Genomic DNA, 6126 nt, shown 5'->3' with positions numbered 1-6126 from the left:
TTTGGAGTCAGGAAAGGCCGAATTGTCAGCCGACATGGCAACTCTAACTAAGTAAAAAAGACGATTTGAGGAGAGAAATGAAATGAGCGAGACGAAGCAGTCTGTCTCGAACCTTCAGAACGAAACGTCGTATTTAACACAATCATAATTCGCTTATAATACATTAAAGTGTATATTCAATATTTCTAATAATAAGACTTTCTTCATTTAACATTAAATAAACTAGCGTGCGTCTAATTAATTATTCGGAACTCTGACAAACGTAAGTAGATATGCCATCGTGATACTAGTTTATAAAAAATTTGGTCAAACTGACTTTGATTTTGTATGTCCTCTTCTGGGAACATAATTCAATAAGCAGTAAAAAAAAATTTTTTTTTTTACAGCAAAAATATAATTTTTGCTTGTCAATAGGCAGCCGCTAGGTTGCCCGAATATATTTTTTTTTTTAATAATGGTTAAAGAAATGACTTCATACTTAAGCTAGTGTATTTATTATACTTATAATTATCATGCTCCTCTTGTTTATCACCATTGAAAATGTGGTATGCTTCACGAGATCAGTGTCATTCTTGCTCTGGGGCTTTGCTAATATCGTTCCAATTTTAATGTATTTTCCGTTGAAGTAATTGCCACAATATGCTAATCTTCGTGTATTTTCCGTTGAAGTAATTGCTACTACTAGACTAGCATCTTTGTGTATTTTCCGTTGACATAATTGCCACAATATGCTAATCTTCGTGTATTTTCCGTTGACGTAATTACCTCAATTTTTATTATTGGTGCCCGACTTTAACACCTTCTCTTTTTTTTCTTTTTACAAGGCTTAGGCTGTAATCAGCCAGAAAAATCCTGCTGGCTATGACATTAGGCTGAAAAATCAGCCAGTAGCATCATAGGCAGGATCGCCATGTAAAAAGGTCCCTAACGCAATTAAAACAAAGAAGACTTCACTGCTTGAATTACGAATGTCGAATTGCCTTTATTCAAATAATTCAGCCTATTTATATTAGATTATTCTAAACATATTCTTACATATCTATTTACATTTAAGCTTACATACTTACATACATAACTACCTTAAACATACATACCTACATCCTACTCGGCACAAAATATGTACCTACATATATGAGCTGCAAATTTATGGGAAATGCTAACCTTGCAAGTTGCAGGAATGCAAATTGCTGGGATTCAAATTCGTTTGGTTGTGTGTTGTACACGTCTGTTTATTAATGGCTGTGTCAGCATTTCTCAAATGCATTTTTATGTGTTGATGAACATTTAGACTATTTTTGTAGCAGGTTAGAATATTAGACTGATTTAAATATTTTGGATTAAATTGAATTGTTGGCTGCTTACACTACATCTCCCTTTTTTAGAATGCTTATGCATTTGGGGAATGCATGAGTATTCTATTTTTGTAAATTAATTCTACTTTTGTATTTTAATGTTTGTAGGTTTAACATCTTCTTATTCTACTAATTTAAGTCTATTTTTGTGTATTTTTATTTGCCTGTTATCTATGTTACTACTAAATTTTTGCTTATCCTCATTTCCTATTCTAGATGGGATTAAGGTGTCATAATTTTTATTATTAGTGTTTTCTTCTTCATCGATTTCTTCTACCTTATAGGGGATTAAGGTAAAATTATTGTTTTCATCGATGTTTACTACTCTAAAGGGCCCTTTATATCTATTATCTAACTTGTGTCCTGATTCATTTTTTACTAACACTACATCTATTTTTATTTCCTTATAGTGAATATTCTTATCATAACTAATCTTTTGTTTTTCTTTAGCCTCTTTTACTAATTTAAAGGCTCTATCCTATGCTATTTGTAACCTATATTTAATTTCTTTATCGTAAGCCTCATAATTGTACAATGGGCTTACCGTATTTTCTTGTAGAAATTCGTAAGTCTGGGGTTTTTTTGCCAAAGATCAATTCGAATGGACAATAATTATGGACTGTAGATGGGGTAATATTGTAACAGTATGCAAAATATTTGAGATATTCATCCCAGTCATCTTTGTTAATGGATATGTATGAGCGCACATATTCATGTGACTACGTTCAACCGTGCCTAAAGTTTGGTGGTGATACGGCGTAGATCTTTTGTGCTCAATATTGAGAAGTTTACATAGTTCTTCAAACAGGCTATTTTTATATTCAGATCCCATATCCGTTATTATTGTTTTCATACTTCCATAAATTGATATGAAATTCTCGAATATGGCTCTGGCTACTGTTTTTGCATGTTTTCTTTGTATAGGAATTGCTACTAGGTATTTAGTTAAATCACATATTAAAGTGACAGCGTATTCGTTTCCATTTAATGATCTTGGAAAAGGTCCAATTGTATCTATTTGTACTGTTTCGAACGCCTTTGGTGGTGTTTCAGTTAAAATCATTGGTTCTTTTAAATTTTTATAAATTTTATTTTTATTGCAATTAACGCATTTCTTTATGTATCTTCTGATATCATTTTTCATATTTTTCCAGTAATATTTTTGTCTTATTTTATTAGTTGTACGATTGATTCCTGGGTGGCCACCATTAACAGGATCATCGTGATATTTTTGAAGAATCATTTTAGTTTTATCGTTTTCCGTCACATGCACAACCTCGGGAGTTAATGCAATAGTTAAATTTTTGAGAACTTTGGTACCTATTTCTTTAAATGTGTCTCCTAAGGGCAACTGTATTTTCTTAATTCCCAAATTACCGGCTTTTTCCATAAGCCTGGTAAAGAATTGGCCTAAGTCAATCTTCGCCTCAACAATTTGATTTATTTCACTACAAATTTTCTTTCCTTTTTTGAAATATAATTTCGGAGGATCGAAAACGAGCTGGACTAGTCTTTTTACTTCACATTTATTAAGCGCTTCGTATATTATAGGGTTCTCTTTGTGACTTTTCTTCTCTTCATTTTTATGACTGTTATTACTGGAATTCTTTTTAGTTTGCGATCTTGTCGTTACTTTCATTATTTTACATGCCTGTACTGACATTTCTTTCAACTCATTGATATCTATTCGTGACAGAGCGTCTGCCACGCAATTTTCTTTTCCTGCTATGTACTCCATCCCAAAGTCATACTCTTCCAAATCAAGCCTGATTCTAGTTAATTTAGATGAAGGGTTCTTCATTGAGAATAAATACGTTAAAGGTCGATGATCCGTTTTCACTGTGAATTTTCTGCCATAGACATATGGTCTGAAATATACAATTGCCCAATGTATGGCCGCTAATTCTTTTTCGATCGTGGCTTTGTTTATTTCGCCTTTTGTAAATGATCTTGAGGCATAGGCAATGGGCAATTGTTTTCCCTCATATTCTTGGCTTAGCACAGCACCGCAAGCATAACCACTTGCGTCGGTTGTAATAAAGAACTCTTCATCAAAATTGGGGTATTGTAGGATATTTGGACTAACTAGTGCATTTTTTAGGTAATTAAAAGATTTCTCGCAGTCGTCTGTCCAATTGAAAATTACATTTTTCTTACTAAGTCTTCTTAGTATCCTGGCGTATTCCGCGAAATTTGGTATGAATCTTCTATAATAATTACAAAATGCGACAAATCTTTTTGCTTCATCGGCATTTTTGGGAGTTGGGTAGTTTTGAACAATTTTAAATTTTCTTGGGTCTGGTAAAATTCCAGTACTTGTGCATTTATGTCCAAGATAAGTGACTTCTTGGCTGAAAAATAGGCATTTGTCCGGATGTAATTTTAAATTATATTTCCTACATGTGGAGAATACATCCCGTAAATTTTTATACTCAGTTGAGCAGAGCTCACAGAGTATATTAAGTTTGATTGGATAACGGTTGGTTGTACATATACAAAGGAATTGAGATAGATATAGACTTCCATATATCAAAATAATCAGGATCGAAAAAAAATTTGATTGAGCCATGTCCGTCCGTCCGTCCGTCCGTCCGTTAACACGATAACTTGAGTAAATTTTGAGGTATCTTGATGAAATTTGGTGTGTAGGTTCCTGAGCACTCATCTCAGATCGCTATTTAAAATGAACGATATCGGACTATAACCACGCCCACTTTTTCGATATCGAAAATTTCGAAAAACCGAAAAAGTGCGATAATTCATTACAAAAGACAGATAAAGCGACGAAACTTGGTAGATGAGTTGAACTTATGACGGAGAATAGAAAATTAGTAAAACTTTGGACAATGGGCGTGGCACCGCCCACTTTTAAAAGAAGGTAATTTAAAATTTTGCAAGCTGTAATTTGGCAGTCGTTGAAGATATCATGATGAAATTTGGCAGGAGCGTTACTCCTATTACTATATGAACGCTTAGTAAAAATTAGCAAAATCGGAGAAGGACCACGCCCACTTTTAAAAAAAATTTTTTTTTTAAGTAAAATTTTAACAAAAAATTTTATATCTTTACAGTTTATAAGTAAATTATGTCAACATTCAACTCCAGTAATTATATGGTGCAACAAAATACAAAAATAAAAGAAAATTTCAAAATGGGCGTGGCTCCGCCCTTTTTCATTTAATTTGTCTAGGATACTTTTAACGCCATAAGTCGAACAAAAATTAACCAATCCTTTTGAAATTGATTGGGGCATAGATTTTATGACGATAACTGTTTTGTGTGAAAATGGGCGAAATCGGTTGATGCCACGCCCAGTTTTTATACACAGTCGTCCGTCTGTCATTCCGCATGGCCGTTAACACGATAACTTGAGCAAAAATCGACATATCTTTAATGAACTTAGTTCACGTGCTTACTTGAACTCACTTTATCTTGGTATGAAAAATGAACGAAATCCGACTATGACCACGCCCACTTTTTTGATATCGAAAATTACGAAAAATGCAAAAAATGCCATAATTCTATACCAAATACGAAAAAAGGGATGAAACATGGTAAGGTAATTGGATTGTTTTATTGACGCGAAATATAACTTTAGAAAAAACTTTATAAAATGGTTGTGACACCTACCATATTAAGTAGCATGAAAATGAAAAAGTTCTGCTGGGCAAAATAAAAAACCCTTAAAATCTTGGCAGGTATTACATATATAAATAAATTAGCGGTATCCAACAGATGATGTTCTGGGTCACCCTGGTCCACATTTTGGTCGATATCTGGAAAACGCCTTCACATATACAACTACCACCACTCAGTTTTAAAACTCTCATTAATACCTTTAATTTGATACCCATATCGTACAAACTCATTCTAGAGTCACCCCTGGTCCACCTTTATGGCGATATCTCGAAAAGGCGAACACCTATAGAACGAAGGCCCACTCCCTTTTAAAAATACTCATTAACACCTTTTATTTGGTACCCATATCGTACAAACAAAGTCTAGAGTCACCCCTGGTACACCTTTATTGCGATACCTTGAAAAGGCGTCCACCTATAGAACTAAGGCCAACTCCCTTTTAAAATACTCATTAACTCCTTTCGTTTGATGCCAATATTGTACAAACAAATTCTAGGGTCACCCCTGGTCCACCTTTATGGCGATATATCGAAACGGCGTCCACCTATGGAACTAAGGATTAGTCTCTTTTAAAATACTCATTAACACCTTTCATTTGATACCCATATTGTACAAACAAATTCTAGGGTCACCCCTGGTCCACCTTTATGGCGATATCTCGAAAAGGCGACCACCTATAGAACTAAGGCCCACTCCCGTTTAAAATACTCATTAACACCTTTCTTTTGATACCCATATTGTACAAACAAATTCTAGGGTCACCCCTGGTCCACCTTTATGGCGATATCTCGAAAAGGCGACCACCTATAGAACTAAGGCCCACTCCCTTTTAAAATACTCATTAATACCTTTAATTTGATACCCATATCGTACAAACACATTCTAGAGTCACCCCTGGTCCACCTTTATGGTGATATCTCGAAAAGGCGAACACCTATAGAACGAAGGCCCACTCCCTTTTAAAAATACGCATTAACACCTTTCATTTGATACCCATATCGTACAAACAAAGTCTAGAGTCACCCCTGGTCCACCTTTATGGCGATAGTTCGAAACGGCGTCCACCTATAGAACCAAGGCCCACTCCCTTTTAAAATACTCGTTAACACATTTCGTTTGATGCCAATATTGTACA

The 6126-nt window shown here is 34.4% G+C and overlaps 1 pseudogene; it reads right to left on the bottom strand.

Annotated features, from left to right (window-relative positions):
- Positions 1-536: 536 nt before the first annotated feature.
- LOC137235608 (U6 spliceosomal RNA) lies at positions 537-630 on the bottom strand (annotated as a pseudogene).
- Between the last annotated feature and the right edge of the window lie 5496 nt (positions 631-6126).

This window comes from Eurosta solidaginis, chromosome X (assembly GCF_040869045.1).
Source record: "Eurosta solidaginis isolate ZX-2024a chromosome X, ASM4086904v1, whole genome shotgun sequence".
Classification (NCBI taxonomy): Eukaryota; Metazoa; Arthropoda; class Insecta; order Diptera; family Tephritidae; genus Eurosta; species Eurosta solidaginis.
This window is presented reverse-complemented; position numbering and strand designations above follow the sequence as displayed.